Raw genomic sequence first — 20,798 nt, 5'->3', positions numbered from 1 at the left:
AGCTAAGAGAAAAATCTGAAATAAAGGTTGGACCTGCTTCTACAAATGGTCCTTCAGGACAGAAAATATTTTTTAAGTGTGAAGAAGGACAAGAGTGTTCACAGTTGTTGCCTTCATCCAATAAGTTAATAGTAATATATAATATGGAGAATGAATATCTAGTTGAGGTTGCAGGCTATAATTAGCATGATCTTCTCCTCTTATGAAAAGGAAATTAATTCTAACAAATTTAGCATCTTTATTGTTATAAATCCCACAAGGCACCCACAAAAATAAAAGCCATGCAAATCTATTTAAAACGCAGATGGAAAAAAAGTGTTGACATGCAGATAAAAGCTTCCTTCTTAAGAAGTCTAAGGAAATATTCTGGTTTCCTTTAGAGGAACTTACTAGTGTTCTTCCCATCTGCTTGTCTTATTAAAATTGTGCTTAACACTACAGTTTGGGTTTATAATTGTGATAAACTTACTTCATCATCTTGAGAAGAGATCTGGGTCTTAATCATTATAGATAGTCATTACATATAATCATTATATATATAATAAAAATAAAATAAATAATATATATTTATATATTATATAAACATATAAATATATATTATATTATATATAATTATATATGTATATATACATTATATATATAATGATATACAAATATATAATGATATACAAATATATACAATGATATACAAATATCAAGGCCCTGTGTTTGTTGGCTGCATACCAAGAATCATTACTAAAAGTAGTTTCAGATAAAGAGATATGATGCTTAGCTTTTTATAGGAGTGGTATTTAGTTTTGGAGTCCTCAATGGATTCACAGGAGTAGGTTGCCTTGTTCTCTGTCAGAGTCCCATCACTGTTTGGTATAGATGGATCTGATTTTATCCTGGAAAGGAGCCATAGCACAGCGGGTAGGGCATTTGCCTTGCACGCGGCCTACCTGGGTGATCTGGGTTCGATTCCTCCACCCCTCTTGGAGAGCTTGGCAAGCTACAGAGATTGTCTTACCCGCACGGCAAAGCCTGGCAAGCTACTCATGACGTATCCGTATGTCAAACATAGTAACAACAAGTCTCACAATGAAGATGTTACTGGGCCTGCTCGAGCAAATCGATGAACAATGGGAGGACAGTGCTACAGTGCTTAAAAAATATGTTTACATATATATGTAAATGTTTTGCTTTATTGGACTATATATTCCTATAACATATATATATATATATACACATATATAATCCAATAAAACAAAAGATTTGAAAGAGAGGGGATATACTTAATATAATCTTAAAGCTAATAATGTAAAGAATAATAGTTTTTAGATTTGAAAAGTGATACTGATGATCTAAAAATATTGTTGACTGCTTGGAGGCCAACCACACATGCTAGGGGAAAAGGGAGCTCAGATAGAGAAGGGAAGACCAAATAAAGGTGTTGGGAGGATCCTCCCAGGATGGGAGAAGCATGCTGAAAGTAGACTATAGACCAAACATGATTGTCACCCATTGCCTCTTTTGCAAACCACAACACCCAAAAGGAGAGAGAGAACAAAAGGGAATGCCCTGCCACAGAGGCAGGGGAGGATGGGAGGGATGGGGGATGGGATACTGGAATCCGTGGTGGTGGGAAATGGGCACTAGTGGAGGGATGGGCATTTGACTATTGTAAAATTGAAACCCAAGCACAAAAATTTGTAAGTCTACAACTGTACCTTATATGTCTCACTAATAAAAAAAAATTTAAAAAAATAAAAATATTGTTGACTTTTTGAGGTGTTAATAACATGGAGTAGAGGATACTGAGAAAGGAGTTCAAAATTTCCATATCTTGAATCAATCCATACTTAGTATTTAAATGTATTATAAATCTAGAATCAATATGGTTTCTTGTATATATTTTATCTGACGAAAGACAAGGCAAGAGCTGGTTGAAGAAAAAGGGACAATTAAAAGCACCATTCTATTTCCCATTCTCAATCAAAAAAATGCTTTAATGTAGGAGTACTGCTATTTATTCAGCAATTGATTAAGCTGATTGAACTGGGCATGAACTCCACATTACTTTTTAAAGAAATTTTTTTAATTGGATATCCATGAGATAGACCATTACGAAGCTGTTCATAATTGGGTTTCAGTCATACAATCATCCAGCAGCCATCCCTCCACCAGTATACCTTTCCCACCAACAATGTCCTCTGTTTCTCCACCCCATCCCTCAACCCCTCCACCCCTAACCACCTGCATCCCTCTATGGAAGGCACTTTTATCTATCTCTCTCTCCTTTTCCTTTTATGCATTCACTTCACTTAATCACTTAACTTCCCGTTAGTCGTCGATTTGCTCGAGCGGGCGCCAGTAACGTCTCCATTTGTCCCTGTCGCGTGCTAGTGTAGCCCAATGGCATCTCTTCGCTCCGGGAACATGGAGGGCCTCAAACCGATCGTTCATGACCTTGACAAAGAAGTCTGACCATCTGGTAGGTGGGCGGCCACGCGGTCTCTTGACATCCCGTGGAATCCAATCAGTAACAGCTCTAGTCCAACGGTCATCTTTAAATCTCATTACGTGACCAGCCCATCTGATTTTTGACACCTTGGCAAATGAGACAGCGTCCCTGATCCTTGATCGTCGACGGATGTCAGAACTCCGGATTCTTTCTCTCATTTGAGTGAAACGTGATATTCCAAGCATAGCTCTTTCTATTCTTCTTTGGGAGACCTGAATGGCGTTCTCATCTTGTTTGCGTAGGGCCCAGGTCTCTGAGGCATATGTTAATGCAGGAAGAACAGTGGAATCAAAGAGATGTGCCCGGAGCCGGAGGTTCTTCGTCCTCTTAGCTATTTCTTCGACGTTCTTGAAGGCGTTCCAAGCCGCTCTCTTCCTCCTGCGCAGCTCGGGTGCCAGGTCATTTGTCATGTTGACCTCTCGACCTAGGTACACATAGCTGTTGCATTCGGAGATGGTCGTTCCATTGAGAGCGAATGGGGCGTCAGGAACAAGGCTATTTCTCATAAACATTGTCTTCGTAAGATTCAGCTGTAGTCCTACCTTTCCACACTCACGGTCAAAGTCGGCCAGCATTTGTGCCGCTTGGCTGATGTTTGGTGTTATTAAAACAATGTCATCAGCAAAGCGGAGGTGGTTTGGCGCATGCCTCAGGCAACCGCAAGCTAACGTCCGAGCTTGCAAAGCAGTGCAGAGATGCGATCAAGGAAGACCTCAAAGAGAGAAGAGCAGAAGTACTGGTAGATGCGGCAGAAGCCGGGAAAAGTATTCGTAACGCCCGCCTGTCCTTTGCCAACTATAAGACCAAGATGACTGCCCTCCGACGTCCTGATGGATCCATCACATCCTCCAGAACGGCAATGGAGAAGATTATCCATGACTTCTACTCAAATCTCTTCGATAGCCATGTCCACTTGCCGACATACCAAATTCCACAGGATGGGTATGTCGTTCCCAACGTTCTCCCTTCCGAAATCCTTTTATGCATTATGGTTTGCAATACAGGTGCTAAGAGGTTATGATGTTTGTTCAGGACATTCAATATTGTTATTGGGATGGTAGTGTGGATATGACTGCCAAGACTTGTGGAAGTACAAGGAGGTATGGGGAAGTAGCCCATCCTAACCTCAAGAAAGCCTGGATATTTGTCACAAAACCCGCATAACAAAATTTTCAGCAGCTTATATCTTGATGAGGTCTGTCCTGGGATGATAGACTCAGGCCATGGGTATGGTGGTGATTTTGAATCGTGGAAGCAAGTGGCTGCCAGGGGCTCTGCTTGTGCAAGAACAGGTAAACCTGCCCCAGTCCAATTTACCCTAGTGTGCTGAGCCATGAGTGGGTCCGAGCTTAAATGTGGCTTTTGATTTCTTTCAAGACTTATTTATGGGTCTCTGAAGCAAGACTGGTAGTAGAGCTTATAGGGTGGTGCTGGAATTGGTTCGTGAAGGTGACTACCAGTGCTTCTATGAGTATTGGGAAGTGGGGGAGGTAGCTCATCCCAACTTCATGAAAGTCTGGAGATTTCAGTCACAAAAGCTGCATAATTTTCAACAGATTATACCTTGGTGAAGTCTGTCCTGAGACGGTGCAGTGAAGCCAGGGGTATGGTGGTGATTTTGGATTGTGGAAGCAAGCGACTGCTGGGTGCTCTGCTTGGGTGAGCCACCTTGTCCTCCTTCGATTTACCCCAGTCTCTTCATCCATGTGCGGGTCTAAGATTGACCATGGTTTTTGATCTCTTTCAATAGTTATCTATGAGTCTCTGAAATAAGGACAATAAATGAGCTTGTAAAGCTGAACCGGAGGTGGTTTGTGGGCGTGGCTCCCACATACCTTACTTTGGCCATTTAATTTCTTGGTAAACTTGGTCCCAAGTTGTTGGGGTCTGGCCAAAGGCACAACAGCAATTTTGGGGTATCAGGAAGCATGAAGGCACCATCAGGCTGCTGATGCACTCACCCCACAGGTACAGGTTGACCTGTTGGTGGAACCATCACAACCATCACGATCATGATCATGTTCATCCTGTTGTTCGTCAATTGCCTCGAGCAGGCCCCAGTAACATCTCCTTAGTCCTAGCCCTGAGATTTTAAAAAGTGCCATATTCAAGGCTAGTTCGGGGATAGGGGAACGAGACCCATCATTGTTACTGGTATTTGGCATATTGGGTACACTACGGGGAGTTTGCCAGACACTGCCGTGTGGGCAGGTAACATTCGGTAACCTGCCAGGTTGTCCAAAGAAAGAATGAGATAATAAGATGCCGCATGGTCGCAAAAGCAGCCGCGTGCTTCTGGAAGCTGGGTTTTATAGTCTCTGGGTCTTGGCTGCTGCTGAGATTACACGGCGCTGGGGGTCAGATGGTGGGTGTGACCCCTGCCTACTGGGAGATGGAAGATCTGGGTGGAGGATGCTCAGCCCCGATCCTAGTAGTCTTGGAGATCTCAGCCCTGGGACCCGCATGCCTTTGTTCCTCTGCCAGTACCTTCATGCATGTTGAGGGTGGTCTCAGCATGGTGGTGGCTGGTTCTGGAGGTCTTCGATTGCTGGAGTCTCCTACCCCCGTGCCTGGCTGCCCTCGCCGGGGCCCCTTGGAGGGGGGCGGGTTGAGTTTTCCTCCCCTCCCCGAACAGAGCTCCAGGAACTGAAGACCTCCAGAACCAGCCACCACCATGCTGAGACCACTCTCCACACACATGAAGGTACCGGCAGAGGAACAAAGGCATGCGGGTCCCAGGGCTGAGATCTCCAATCCTGTTACAATCGGGGATGAGCATCCTCCACCCAGATCCTCCATCTCCCAGTAGGCAGGGGTCACACCCACCATCTGACCCCCAGCCACGTGTAATCCCATCAATGGCCAAGACCCAGAGACTATAAAACCCAGCTCCTGGAAAAGAACAGCACAGGCGGAGCCATACACCCCCCCCCCAATTAAATTTTTCTGAAAACATATCCCTTCTTCAAAACGGTTATCAGATTTCTCTAGTGAATGCACTTTTTTCATTTTCTTAATGAAATTATCCTGCTTATTTCACCAGCTTAACTTTAGAGTTTTGAATATAAACACCTTTGTTCCTTGCTATTCTCACTTCCTGTTATAAGGCAAATACTGGATATTTGATCCACTTACAGTATAAACACAATACATATTCAGTAAGATTCCCCCCTCCCAAATTTTTTGCTGCATTCTTGTTTGATGGAGAAACGCCTACATATTAGAGGCTCATTCTAATCAAGTGAGTTTAAGAACATCTTCTTTTTGATATTTAATATAAAATATCTTCTGAAAGCCATAATTTTGGAGAAACAGAGAATAATTGATGCTCTAATGAATGAGTCTCAAAGCACAATATAAGCCAGTAGATATGTTTTCTCTGAAAAGGTTGAAAAACAACCTGAGATAATATTTTTATTTTACTTTATTTGGCTGGAGCGATAGCACAGCAGGTAGGGCGTCTGCCTTGCACGCAGCCAACATGGCTGACCCGAGTTCGATTCCTCTGCCCCTCTCGGAGAGCCCGGCAAGCTACCGAGAGTATTCGATAGCCAGACACAGTAACAACAAAGTCTCCAATGGAGATGTTACTGGGCCTGCTCGAGCAAATCGACGATCAACGGGAGGGCCTTTACCTTACCTTTACCTTTACTTTATTTGAAAAGAGCCTCTCTGGTGATATTCAAGGAGCACAAGAATCCACCAGTTCAGTGCGAGGATGCTAGGATCAGGGCTGCTACCGCCCTGCCTTGCCTGAGACCAACTAGGACAACGCCAGTGAGATACTGGTATACTCCAAACTCAGCTGTTGTGCTCTGGAGACTCCAGAGTGTCACTACAAGACACTCACAGTCCAGGTGGCACCAGGAATCAAAAGAAGGTTGGATATGATCCCTGTATTATCTCCCTAGCCAGCGATAACATTTTAATGGCTCATGTTTTAAGACCAATCTCCGTTCTCCCTCTAGATTTTGTTATACTTAAAAATATTTCAACATATCATAATATGTTTATTTTATCCAAATATAACATATTTTATTGTATGTATTGTATTTATTATATTTGGTTCCACTCATCTCCAGTCCTACTCACTTAGAAATGCTAGATTGTTCCTAACATTCCCTAATAAGAACATTACTAGTAGAATTGATCTATTCAGCTTTAATATTTTCTCTTTTTTTCTCTGCTGTGATCTAGGTTATTGTGGGGCAGTACCTGAAAAGTAGTGAGTCAGGACCTGATTTCTACCGTAAAATTTCTTCTTTCTGGTGCAGGTTACATGTTTAACTTCTTACTGGGTAAAAACAAAATGTGTCTGAGTCAAGAATACCCAATTTGCACATCTTGGGAAACCAACCAGCCAAAAAAGGTCATTAGATTTTTATTCTGTTCCCTCATTTCAAGAGAGAAAAGAAGTCAGATCTTATACGAAAGCTATAAATGTGCTTTCTTTGGTCAATTATAAAGAGCATGCATTGGATTTTAACATGCTGATCTTTTGGGGTGAGACATTTTATAATCATCCAATTATCTGGTTTGGTTCCAGTATAATCATCTAATTAAACTATAAAAACTTAATGAAGGAACATGGAAAGTATTAAAATTAATATATAACATTTATTAAATGTCAACACTGCCCTAGAAATTAAACAAAGCACAAAAGTAGAGTGCCTGTTAGTAAGCTTAATATACATGTGCCAAATTTTTAAGCAATTACAAAACTTTGTAAAAAGACTAGGAAGCCTTTCTATAACCACTGTAAAATGAAATCTAAGAAACGCTGTTAATCTCTTTTGCTAAAATTCATGAGCACAAACCTGTTTTTCTTTTTTCGTTGTGGTACTTGATGTGTTTCCAGTAAATAACGTTATAATTAACAGTTTAATATACAACTCCATATAACAATTTCTGATTTCCACCATCACGACAGAATTGACTATTTTTGTTCATTTCACCTGACCCTTTCTCCTCCTCTGATAACCACCAATATTTTCCTTTTATCTGAGAGTTTTGGGGTTTTTTGTTTGTTTTTTATGTATAGATATGAGGGACATAATACAATATTTGTCTTTCTCATCTGACATTTCATTTAGCATAATTCCCTCAAGGATTACCCATTGCCCATTGATTGTTTAATATACCTGATGAAAGTAATTCTTCTGCTATGTTGAGTGTCCCAAAATGAACTATAAAAACAGAATCTTCCTGTAAAATTAGCATGGGGGGTTAAAGGAAAAGACTGGATAAATTATTATAGGTGGATTTTTTTTATACCTAGAGCCAAACTAATAGAGAATTTGTGCTTCACTGCCCCACTCTCCCCACCCCTCCTCCCCCCGCCCCGCTCTGCGTTTTTGTCAGGACTCACTGTAGGCTACTCTAACTGTCTATTTCCTAGCCAAAACAGTGTGAGCATTGGTTTGGTTTTGGTGTCTTGCTGTTTTATTGGCCATCAAGCTAGTCACAAAGAGGGAGAGAAACAATGTCTGTGTTAGCAGAAATTGTGTTTTCAAAGTATTACTCTATTTCTCTTTCATTTGCTTTTGTTTTGTTCTGTTTTGTTTTGTAAGCCCTCAGCACCACGGTGTTACTAAGAGTTTATTCCTGACTCTACGCTCAAGGATCACTCCTGGTGAGGCTTGGAGGACCATATTGAATGCCAAGGATAGAACACAGGTCAACCACATGCAAGGGAAGTGCCCTGAATACCGGACACTGTCTGCAGCCCCTTTTTTTTCATTTGTGATCATTTTTCGAAAAAGAGAAAAGAAAACAACTAAGAAGAAAAAAGAATAAGTAAAGGAGTAGGCAATCTTCATGTGCTTTCTACTTTTCTTTACACTCATTCTTCTTTTTAAAAATATTTACCTAGAGATAGGGAGAGAGTTAGGGCACACCAATCACAGTCTATTGGTGCAGGAACACAACCAATGGTGCTGAAGTGAGCAGGGTGGCTGGAGTGACTGAAGAAAATTCAGGCCCTCATGCACACACCACACACACACACACACACACACACACACACACACACACACACACACACATACACACAGGGCATGTGCTCTACGATTTCGGCCATATTCCCAGGTTGCCATTTAATCTTCTTGCTTTGCAATTTGATCACTGCACTCACCTCTCAAGGGAGTCTGTCCTCTCTAAGCTTCCTGACCACCAAATTGAGAGCTTTTACTCATTTTTTGTTTTCATAAAAAAAACATAGTGAAAGAATCCTTTTCATTGTTAACCTCTATTTTATTAATTTCTCTTTGCAAGGCTTTTTTTTAACACTGCTATCTGCTAGGGTCCCCATATTTGCTTTTAATTTTCTTAACTACGTCTTTCTCTTTCCCCTCTTTGTACTGAAGGCATTTCATAGATTATATTATTGATATCTTATTTTCTTTCTTTTCAAAGACTAGTTTAGGGGATGGAGCAATAACACAGTAGGTAGGGTGTTTGCCTTGTACACAACTGACCCAGCTTTGATCCCCAGCATCCAATATGGTCCATAGAGCACTGCCAGGAGTAATTTCTGAGTGCAGAGCCAGGAGTATCCCCTGTGCATCTCTGGGTGTGACCCAAAAAGCAAAAAAAAAAAAAAAAAAAACAAAACTAGTTTAATTCCTTGACTCACTGCATGAACTTGACTAGGAGATCTAATCCACAACTTATATGATTTCCACTATTACTGTCCTCCTTTGTCCTCTGACCCAGTGACACTGATCTCTCTGCCACTCCTTGCAAACGATCAAGCTGACCCTTTCCTAATCATTCTTACAGTCCATACTCACTTTCCTGTCTCATGTTTTTTGGTGTCTTAACATCTTCCTGTGTATTTTCTTTTTTCTGTCTCATCATATACCGCCCTACCCTAGAAGATGTGCTTCATAAGGGAAGGGATCTTATTCTGTTTTATTCACTGCTGTATTCCCATGACTTAGAATTGTGCTTGGCATGGATTCTGCATGTAGTAACTATTTGTTATGGGGATAAAGGGGTTAGCAGAGTTAGAAGGGAGTCAAAGCTCTGATGGCTTAAAAATTCCTCAATGTGTCCATCATTCACCTCATTTGGAGGATTGAAGGATGTTTGCAATGGGGTATCTTCAGAAGTTTCCTTGCAGACCATGACATGAGTTTATATGTGAACATGAGTTATGGTAATACTTCTCCTGGGAGTAAATTCTTTCTTTTTAACGACAGTGCTTTCGAAGACAGAAATTTAAGGTAGTCCTGAATCTGTCTCTAGTGCTTTACTCAGAAAGCCCCTTACACATAAAAAAAATCATAATAATATTGAGTTCATCTGAATTAATGTGTCATAAACAATTTATTTGAATCATATTGATATGGCCAAGAATAGCTTATTGAGAAAGTCAGTAATGTAATATGATTTTAAAATTCTGTGGTTTTGGAAGGTCATTTTTCCAATAACTAACTGATCTGCCACTACAAATCAAAAACGTTCTTATTTTTATTTTTAAAATATATTCATTTTGGGATCTTCATAAGACCAGAATTTGTTCTCCCCATTATTTTTTATATCCTTAGGCCCATAAACCCCATTAAATAAAAAAGGTCTTCATAAAAATGTTCTGTCAAAGTGTTTCTGTTAACAAAACTAAGTTTTTTTTTTCACACCCCTGAAAATTTGTCACTATAAAAATCCGAACTCTCTGAAGTCTGGTTAATTCACAGAACATTAGCTTGCTTTCAAGAAAGTAAATATCATAGCGAGTTCAAAGAAAAATTTCGGGCACAAGACTATATAGTCATTTCAGAAAAGGCTTTAAAATACTTCCCTTAAGGAACATTTGTCTAGACATGTCCTTGCCTTGTGTGAAATTAATAGCTTAAAAGGAACTTCAAAATGATTCCAAATGCAAAATTCAAAATTGTTGAATAAGTTAACAAGGATACATTTCATTCCTGGATTACCAAATATGGTTTTGACAGTGCTTCCGACAGTCAAGAAGGTTTCTATAATGAAGAATGCCTCATTGTTTAATTGCACTGATTCCTAGAGGATAGTTGTAAACACTCCTAAAATACTAGCTGCACACACTAATTGATATTAGAAAATCAAGTTTGTGCAAGTATCTCCTGAGATTGTTTATAGAGTAGGAACAAGTTTTTCTAACATAGGAAAAGTCCAGAGTAAAGGAAAAGTCTGAGTCTCTCCTGTGTTAGCATTAAGAACTGCTATGCGAACAAGTGTGGGTGAACTAATTCTGGGCTCTGTGAAGCAGGCACACACAATCTTTATGTCTGTGCACACAGTAGCTGTGTTTCAGATGCTCTTGTCTATCTTTTGTTTTGTCCTCAACCAGGAGGTTCACTCCATGGCTTGGAGGCCAGCCGCACACTCTAGGGGTAAAGGCAGCTCAGATAGAGAAGGGAGCACCAAATAAAGGGTGCTGGGAAGATCCGCCCAGGATGGGAGATGCATGCTGAAAGTAGACTATAGACCGAACAGGATTGCCACCCAATGCCTCTTCTGCAAACCACAGCACCCAAAAGGAGAGAGAGAACAAAAGGGAGTGCCCTGCCACAGAAGCAAAGTGGAATGGGGGATAGGGAGTTGGGAGGGATACTGGGATTGGTGGGGGTGGAGAATGGGCACTGGTGGTGGGATGGGTACTTGATCATTGTATAACTGAAACCCAAGCACAAAAACTTGTAAGTCTAAAACTGTACCTCATGGTGTTTAACTAATAAAAACAAACAAACAAACAAACAAAACCAATGTGGTCAGTATAATCATCAGTTCAGTCTTGGATCAAGCTAGAACTTGACCTTGAACTTAAGAGTGTATGGTCCCATGGAGAGTATCATGCTAAGTGAAATGAGTCAGAGACAGAGGGACAGACATAGAATGACTACACTCATTTGTGGAATATAAAGTAACATAATGGGAGACTAAAACTCAAGGATAGTAGAGATAAGGGCCAGGAGGATTGCTCCATGGCTTGGAAGCTGGCCTCACATGCTGGGGGAAAAGGCATCTGAGATAGAGAAGGGATCACCAAGTAAATGATGCTTGGAGGGCTCACTCGGAATGGGAGATGTGTGCTGAAAGTAGACTATGGACTGAGCATGATGACAACTTAGTTCCCCTATTGCAAATGATTAACACCCAAAAGGAGAGAGAGAGTAAAAGGGAATGTGCGTGCCACAGAGGTGGGGGGAGGGAGGAATGAGGGGGTGGAGGGAGGTACAGTGGAAACATTGATGGTGGAGAATAGCCTGGTGTAGGGATGGGTACTCAATCATTCTATGACTGAAATGTAATCACGAAAGTCTGTAAGTCTGTAACTGTACCCACAGTGACTAGTTAAAAATAAAAATTAAAAAAAAAGAGTGCATGGTCACTTTATCATCTTTCAGTTATCATTGTCACAATGATCCCTTCTCTGTTCTAACTGCCTCCCCCCACCCCCAAATGTGGCAAGCTTCCAACCATTGACAGTCCTTCTGATCCTCGTTTCTACTGTCCAGTAACCTTTCAGTACCTATATTGCAAACCATAATGCAAAAAAGAAAGAGATACAGAGATTGGGAGAGGGAGAGGGAAAGGGAAAGAAGTTCCTGCCCTAGAAGCCAACTGGGGGACACGCTGGGAAAGAGAGTGGGGACATTGGTGGTGGTAAATGTACACTAGTGAGGGGATTGGTGTTGGAACATTGTATGACTGAAACCCAATCATGAACAACTTTGTAGCTCTGTGTCTCATGGTGATTCAATTTTTAATTTTTATTTTAAAGGACTGTGTAGTCAGTGTGCTTTCTACTGAGAGACACTCCATGAATCTTTCCGGTTACAGAGGAAAAAATGTATTCATGATCCCTTGGTCAAAAAATAACATTGGGACCATCATACATTCCACCATACTCTATTACACTTCTTTAGAACCTTTCTACAGAACCCGACAATTATCTGTACATATTCTATAACAAATTGTTCCACAAATCAGTGACAGAAAACAATCATTTGTTATGTTCATAGAGCCTTCATGTCAGGAATCTGGACCAGATAAGACATGGCAAAATGACTTCTGCCCACCATGTCTGTAAATCATCTGCAAGGCTGAGGGATAGAATCTTTCAAATTTGATCTGATTGTATATCTATGCTTGCTGATGGTTCTGAACTTAGGGCTTTATTAAACCTAAGGTGTGTTTCAATGGCAGTCAGCCATCTTCAAATGATTCCTTATTATGTGATATTTGATGTCTAAGTGTAAGACCGGCCTAAATGAAGGAGCCAAGTGGTATAACCCATATCTGCCTGGCCTTGGAACTCATGGTGTCACTTCAGCTGCATTATGAGTAATTAGACTCATTATTATTATTATTATTATTATTATTATTCTCCTAAAGAGCCTTGAATATAATCTCAGGGCTAGGATGAAAGAGACGTTACTGGGGCCTGCTCGAGGCAATCGACGAATAACAGGATGATGAAATGAAAAAAAATGAAATTATTATTTGGTTTAATAATAATAATTTTGTTCAATACCTTATAATTATTTTATTTTGGGGCAGTGACATTTGGGGGTGACTTTTGGCTGTGCACTCAATAATCACTCCTGGAGGTGCTCAGGGAACCATATGGTGGACCATATAGGGTTCCAAGAATTGAACCCCAATTGACCTTGTGGAGGGCAAATGCCCTACTCACTGGAGGTATCACTCCAGCCCAAGAGCAAGGCCATGCTTAAGAGAAGAAAATTAAAGTCCCTTTTATAAGGAAGAAAACTGTGAGATTTTTATGGAGATTTTTTTAACTGCCTCTGTGCTATTTTCTAGCTTTAGAATGCAAGAGTCTGCCCCAGGACTCCTCCTCAAAGAAATGCCCTCAAATCAATCACTTTTGTTCCAAAACCAGAAGTGCCTTGGAGTAGACTATAAAAGGGCTTTTCCCCAATAGATTAGCACACATCTCATACCTAATACTTAAGGATTAAGATAAACCTACCCCCTTCACAGAATTTTACATAAAAAAACACACTCTTGTTTTAATTTCTTCTGTGCCTTCTAGAAGAACTTTATTAGCAAAATTTTCATCTTAGTCAGTCATAAACTAAATGTTCACTTTAATTTTCTGCTGCAGATATCAATCTCTGATTATAAGCAGCACATCTTCAGAAAGGTTCTTCCATGGAGGTGACAATAGGGATTCCAGATATAATCTGCAGGCACTGTGCAAAAGACAAGAGATGTTTGCAGTGAAGAGAGTTATGTAGGTAAGGGAAGCCATGAACAGAGAAGAGAGACACAGAGAAGGAGTGTCATGAGAGAGTGTGAGAGAAGGTAGGGGAGAGTTGAGGATATATAAGAATCAAAAGAATGGTGGGAAGGTGGCAGGATACTTTTGGGGTTGATTTCTTCACTGTGATCCCAGAATTCATTAAATCTATAAATCATAATATGGTTGTTGTGTTTGGGTTTCCTGCAGAAACAGGAATGGAGAAAGTTTTGTGTCAAATTTGTGCAAGATGCTAAATCTTGACCAGCATGTATTCTGGAATGAAAACAAAAGATCTATTAGATGTTTGTCAGATATATCCAGGGTTACAGGGAGGCCACTGGACATTCCGGGTTCTGAACTTGGGAGTTTGACACACTCTCCGAGGGTCAGGGCAGTTCCCAAGTGACATCTGGATTGCATTTTCTTTTTCCCAGTGAAGGGATTAGAAGAAAATGCCATGTCATCTTGGAAGCTCCATAGAGTGACCTAACATGAAGGTAAGTTTTCTAGTTGGCTTTAGGAACCCAGACACTTTTAAGGACAGGGGCCTTCAACAGTGAAAACCTAGCGCAATGGGCCAATCTCACAATTTGTGATACAATGAAGGAGAAATTTTTCTCAAACTACAGTTTCTAGAACCGTGTCATTGTTAAATGAGGGTTGTAGTATAGATCAAAAACATCCTATCCTTGTTGTTTTAGAGATATGTTAGGAAGCTGATAAGGTTCTTTGCCTAGTTTTTAAAATCTTTAATTACCTAACCCTAACCTTAACCCTAACCCTAACCCTAATCAAGGTAATATGGTTACAATAGGGTTAGTGTTTATGCTATTTGATGCAACTCATCATCACCACGGTGTTTTTTGACCCTCCACAACTGTCCCTATGCTATTTTCACTAGACTTCTTCACCCTTCCCTTGTCCCTACTGCTTGGTAAACTAACTTTTTCAATCTTAATTTTTCAATGACACTTACCTTTTACTTGCCGATGATTCCAAACCAAACCCTAGATCCAAAAAACCCCGACTACCAATACTGCATATTTATAAAATTAAAAGCTGTATGGAATTAACAGTTATGTTTAGATTTAGAAACGAATTTAGATTTAGATGTAGAGACAGATTTATTTAGATTGAGAGACAGATTTAGATCTAGAGACATTTTGGTGATCTAAGACATGCCCGTAAAGGTCAGGAAACAAATAACACATTCAAAGGGTTTACTTGAATAAATGTTGAAGAGGCTATTTATGGAGGTATGAGCTGGGTTGGTTGATGAGTATCTAAATAAACTGTAGTACCCATAGATAATGAAATATTATTCAGCACTAAAAAGAATTGAGCTACCAACTCAGGAAAAGGCATAAAACAACCTTATGTGGATATTAGTATATGAAAGAAGAAAGACTTCAAAGGCTATACACAGTCTATGATTCTAACTGTATGACATCCTGTAAAGGACAAAACTATAAGACAACAAAAATCAGTGGTTGCCGGAACAAGTGGGTAGAGAGAAATGAAAAGCAGAGCACAAAGTACTTCTACAATAAAATAACGATAATATTATTGATTGATATATGTTATTATATATTTGCCTAAGATTCTAAAATGAAAATCACCGAGGGTGAACCCAAGGTAATTTAAACTTAAGGGGATTATAATTTGTCAGTGTGGTTCATCCTTGGTAACGAATGTACTATTCTGGTAAGTGAGGTTGATAATGGGGAGACTATGTTTGTGTGCAGCCAGGAAGTATGTGAGAAATCACTGTACTTCGCAGTTTCGTTGTAAACCTAAAACTTCTCTTAAAAAATAATAAACGAGACCTCAAAAGAATTGGACAAGTCATGCAGGAGCTGCCCAGTGTGAGACGTAGCTTCCCCCTAAGTTTGATGCCTAGGAAATTTTTTTCCTTAAACAAATGAAACTCTCTGATCTAAAATAATTAGGATGTTAGGGATAAATCAGTATCTAGACGGGCAGGGACTAATGTCCTCTAAATTGCTGCGTCTGTTTGTATCTCTGTATATAATTTCATAGTAATTTAGAATTTTACCTGTGTACATCAATATTTTTGGCGTGTGATTTTTCATCAAAGAACAAATACATTTAAAACCAATTGGTGAGAAAAAAATGTGGTTTTATTCAGTTGGGCTTTAGTAAGACTCTAGGTCTTCTAATATATTTTGGATTTTTATTTGTTTAGCTTGGGGTTTTTTGTTTGTTTGTTTGTTTGGGGCCCAGAGCCAACCATGTGAATGGCAAGCTCCCTACCAGCTGTACTATCTCTTTGATCCCTCTCTTCACATATTTTGAAGACAAACGCTAAAGATTATTAGAATCTTTGACAACTAGACTCAGGTTAAATCACTGGTAAGTAAATATATTCATTCCTTCTAATTCTGCAAGGATTTTCTTCAGGAATTTATAGTTATCTAGTTTAGTATTTGTCCTGATTTTTTTTTGCCAGTCTCCAAACTCTCTTTTTTATTTCTAATATTTCTACCTAAGAAAATATATTTTTGTTGCCAAAACATGAGATTAATACCCAAGAATGGCTGAGATCAGCACCAGGAGGATTACTCCATAGCTTAGAGGCCAGCCGGGCATTCTAGGGAAAAGGGCAGCTCAGCTAGAGAAGGGAGCACCAAATTAAGGGGGAGGATCCTCCCAGGAGGGGAGATGCATGTTGAAAGTAGACTATGGACTGAACATGTTTGCCACTCAATGCCTCTTTTGCAGACCACAACACCCAAAAGGAGAGAGAGAACACAAGGGATCGCCCTGCCACAGAGGCAGGGGGGGATGGGGGGATATTATCCATGGTGGTGGAAAATGGGCACTGGTGGAGGGATGGGTATTTGATCATTGTATAATCGAAACCCAAGCACAAAAAATTGTAAATCTACAACTGTACCTCATGGTGTTCACTAATAATAATTTAAAAAATATATATAAAAAAAGAAAATATATGGTTGTTGCTTACATAAATCAATACACCCTCAAAGACAACACAAAAGAACAGCAAGAATAGATCCACACAACTGAGTTGCTGGTTGTGGGGAGGGATGTTTAAAAGGGAGTTTGCATGGGGTGCTGGGGAAGGGGAGGTGATACACTGGTGATGGGTGTAGTGTTGGAGTTATGTGAGTGAAAAAAACACCATTAATAGTAGTTACAAATTACACACTCTAAATAAATAATTAGCTAAAAGTAATAGAAGTTCTCTCATGCGTAAATTAATTTTTTGTAAGATATAGTTTCTTGGTTCCTCTTCAAGTCCATGTTCTTCCTTGAAGACATACTTCATTTGCTTGTCTCTAAGACTCTTTGCCTATGTAAGCCCATGTTCTCTCTTGAACATATACTTCTCTCCTTTCCTCCCTTCACATCTTTCTAAATAAGTTTCAATAAAAATTATCTTGCTTCACAAAAAATATGTATACAGTTTCTTAAAACATTTTTAAAATCTAGTATCCAGTCTTCATTGGTTTTGGTGTCTGATAATTAATGCCTGATTTTGACTCTGGATGCCTGAGCTGGTAGTTATCATGGTCTGCAGATAAAAGAGAAGAAAACAGTGTGCATAGAGCAAGGAAGAAAAGTAATAAAAGAAACAAGAATATTTTTTTAAAAATAGGTAAGCAAGAAAATGAAATAATTAAAAAAAATTTTATTCCAGAACTATGATCAACAAAGTTATTTGTAGTTGAGTTTTAAGCATGTAACATTTTAACACTAATCACTCCACTAGTGTCATCTTCCCTCCACCAGTGTTCCCATATTCCCTCCCTACCTCAACCCCAACCCCAACCCCAACCCCCTCTGTCAACTTGATAGCACATTACAAAGTTTCAGTGTTTGCAGCTTAGATCTCATTTCAGTTTTTTTTTTAGTTTGTATCTTGGATATTATACCACTCACTCATATCACTGTTATAACTGAAGCCCTGATGTCTGTTCATCAATTAGTTCTCATTGTCTCCCCCGCACCCAATTTCTTCTCTGTCCTTCTCCTCTCTAAACACTGGGGTCAAGAGTGATCTAGGCCTACCCCTTTTACTATCATATATAATATCATCATATAGTATTTTATATACCGCAGATAAGTGAGATCATCCTGTGTTTACCTTTCTTCTTCTGATTTACTTCTCTCAACATGTCACACTGTCACACTGTCCTCCCATTGTTCATCGATTTGCTCTAGTGGGCCCAGTAACATCTTCATTTTGAGACTTGTTGTTATTGTGTTTGGCATATTGAATACGCCACAGGTAGCCTGTCAGGCTCTCAACATGATATTATAATATTGTCCAGTTCCAACTATATTGAAGCAAATTGCATGATTTCACCATTCCTTGCAGCTGCATAGTGTCCCACTGTGTATATATATGTGTGTTTATATACATATATACATACATGTGTATGTATGTGTATATGTGTGTATACATGGAATTCTTTGTCACAGTCACGGTCCTCCCGTTGTTCATCAATTTGCTCGAGCGGGCCCAGTAACGTTTCCGTCATGAGACTTGTTGTTACTGTGTCTGGCATATCGAATACATCACGGGTAGCTTGCCAGGCTCTGCTGTGGGGGCGAGATACTCTCGGTAGCTTGCTGGGCTCTCCGAGAGGGGTGGAGGAATCGAACTCGGGTCGGCCATGTTGGCTGCTTGTAAGGCAAATGCCCTACAGCTGTGCTATAGCTCCAGCCCCTGTGTATACATACATATATATATATACATATATATATATATATATATTTACCACATCCTCATACTCCACATCTTTCCTTGGGTACCTAGGTTAATTCATAGCTTAGCTATTGTACTGAGTGCAGCAATGAATTATGGTGTGCATATGTCCATTTGTAAGAGTGTTTTTAAGCTTTGGGGATAGATGCCCGCAAGTGGGATTGCTGGATCATATGACAGTTCAATTAAGTTTACTGAGAACTCTCATACTATTTTTCACAGAGGTTATACTAGATAACATTCCTACCAGCTATGGATAAGAGTTCCTTTTTCACCATATTCCCACCAATACAGAATGCTGCTACTGTTTTTGATATGTGTCATTCTCACTGGTGTGAGATGGTAGCTCATTGTCATCTTGGATTTCTCTGATGATAAGTGATACTAAGCATTTTTTTACATGCTTACTGACTATCCATTTGTCTTCCTCTGAGAAGTGTATATTCATTTCTTCTCTCCATTTGTTGATAGGGTTTTTGAATTAAAAAAAAAATTTAAGGTGAGTCGCACCAACAATTTTCAAATGTTTTTCTCCCTAAAAATTTTCAGTATTTTTTACTGTAAAGATACGTTTTTAAGATACTGGAAAGCTCAAGTTAAAATGCTTTTCCTCTATTCTTCCTCATTTATATGAGATGCCCAAAATTTCACTAAGGAATCTTTCTCTGAATCTAGAATAATAATCTTTTATTATTTCAGTGTCAGTACTTTTGGGATACTAGCTTCTCAGACACTAATAAATAATGTGACTTGGTTTTGCTCATCACTTCCATTCACAGTCAAATCTACAGGATAACATGATACTTTCCATGTAGTTTTACTAATAAAAATTTAAAAATAAATAAATAAAAGGTGATACCCTACCAAAAAATGTACAGGATAATACTGGAGCACTGTCCTCCTGTTGTTCATCAATTTGCTCGAGCAGGCACCAGTAACCTTTCCATTGTGAGACTTGTTACTGTTTTTGGCATAATGAATACGCCACAGGAAGCTTGCCAGGCTCTGCCATGCGGGCAGAATACTGCGGGCAGAATACTGTTGGTAGCTTGCGGGGATCTCCAAGAAGGACAGAGGAATTGAACCCGGATCGGCCGTGTGCAAGGCAAATGCCCTACGCCCTGTGCTATTGCTCCAGCACCTGCTGGATATGAACACTAAAAGTTGTATGCAGATTAGTTTCCTACTGATCTCACAGTCTGCCATCAGGCAATTCCCTCGTATCCTGTCATTGTTTCCTTGATAGACACATTTTTAAGTTTGGTTATTATAGTTTTCCAGGATGATCTCTGTGCATTCCACTTCTGTCATGCCTTGCCTCTCATTTTATATGCCACAAATGAGAATTTTACCAGTCTTAAACTCTCTGGGTGCATAGTCCACAGACAATGCTTATTCTACTTGTAGCTACCCGAGGCTTTAATCTCCTCTAGAGTCTTTGTTTTTGTGCTCTCCTAATGATTTGAGGTTCCCTAATGATTTCTTTTTAAAAAAAGTTTTTTTCCTCACAGTTCATTAATCTGGAAATCACTATTCCTATATTGGAACTCTGTTGGCTGGTGGTAATGAGATGGTTGGTAGAAGTATTAGAGGAAGTACTCTATAATATTATGATTCATTCTGTCTTTTCATTGGCCTGAGTCCCAGGGCTGCATCTTAGTTTGTTTGTACCCTACTTACTTAGGACTGGAAGTCCAGAGAGGGTAGACTTGGGTAATATAAATAAGGTCAGGAGGAGATAAGGGAAGGTTCCAATTAGGAGAAGGTGTCCAATTAGGAGAAGTCTTTTCATTTGAAGAATATGCTTTTGTTTTAGACTTTGTTTCAAAATTAATGCTTTCACCTCCCCTCAGCCAGAAATGTCAAGGAGTTTTTCTTGGCTTTAAGGACCTATTAGGGCTGGAGTGATAGCACAGCAGTGGGGCTGCCTTGCTCGCAACCAGCCTTGCTGAGCCGGGTTCGATTCTTCCGTCCCTCTCAGAGAGCCTGGCAAGCTACCGAGAGTATTCAATAAGCCAAATATGGTAACAAGAAGTCTCACAATGGAGACGTTACTGGGCCCGCTCGAACAAATCCATAAACAACAGGAGGACAGTGACAAACAGTGTAAGGACCTATTTAAAAACTTGGAGATAAAAGCTTTGAAGTGCTGTGACCCCAGATACTTTTTATTCAAGTTGTTAGTCTAAATTAGCAACTGTGTTTCTGTGTGTTGGCAATTCAGCAGCTCATATTCCAGATAAACTGCACTGAGTTTTGATTCCCTGTGTGTTTGCTTTTCTCTGCTGACTGCC

Source organism: Sorex fumeus, unplaced genomic scaffold (assembly GCF_029834395.1).
Source record: "Sorex fumeus unplaced genomic scaffold, SorFum_2.1 ptg000015l, whole genome shotgun sequence".
Classification (NCBI taxonomy): Eukaryota; Metazoa; Chordata; class Mammalia; order Eulipotyphla; family Soricidae; genus Sorex; species Sorex fumeus.
This window is presented reverse-complemented; position numbering follows the sequence as displayed.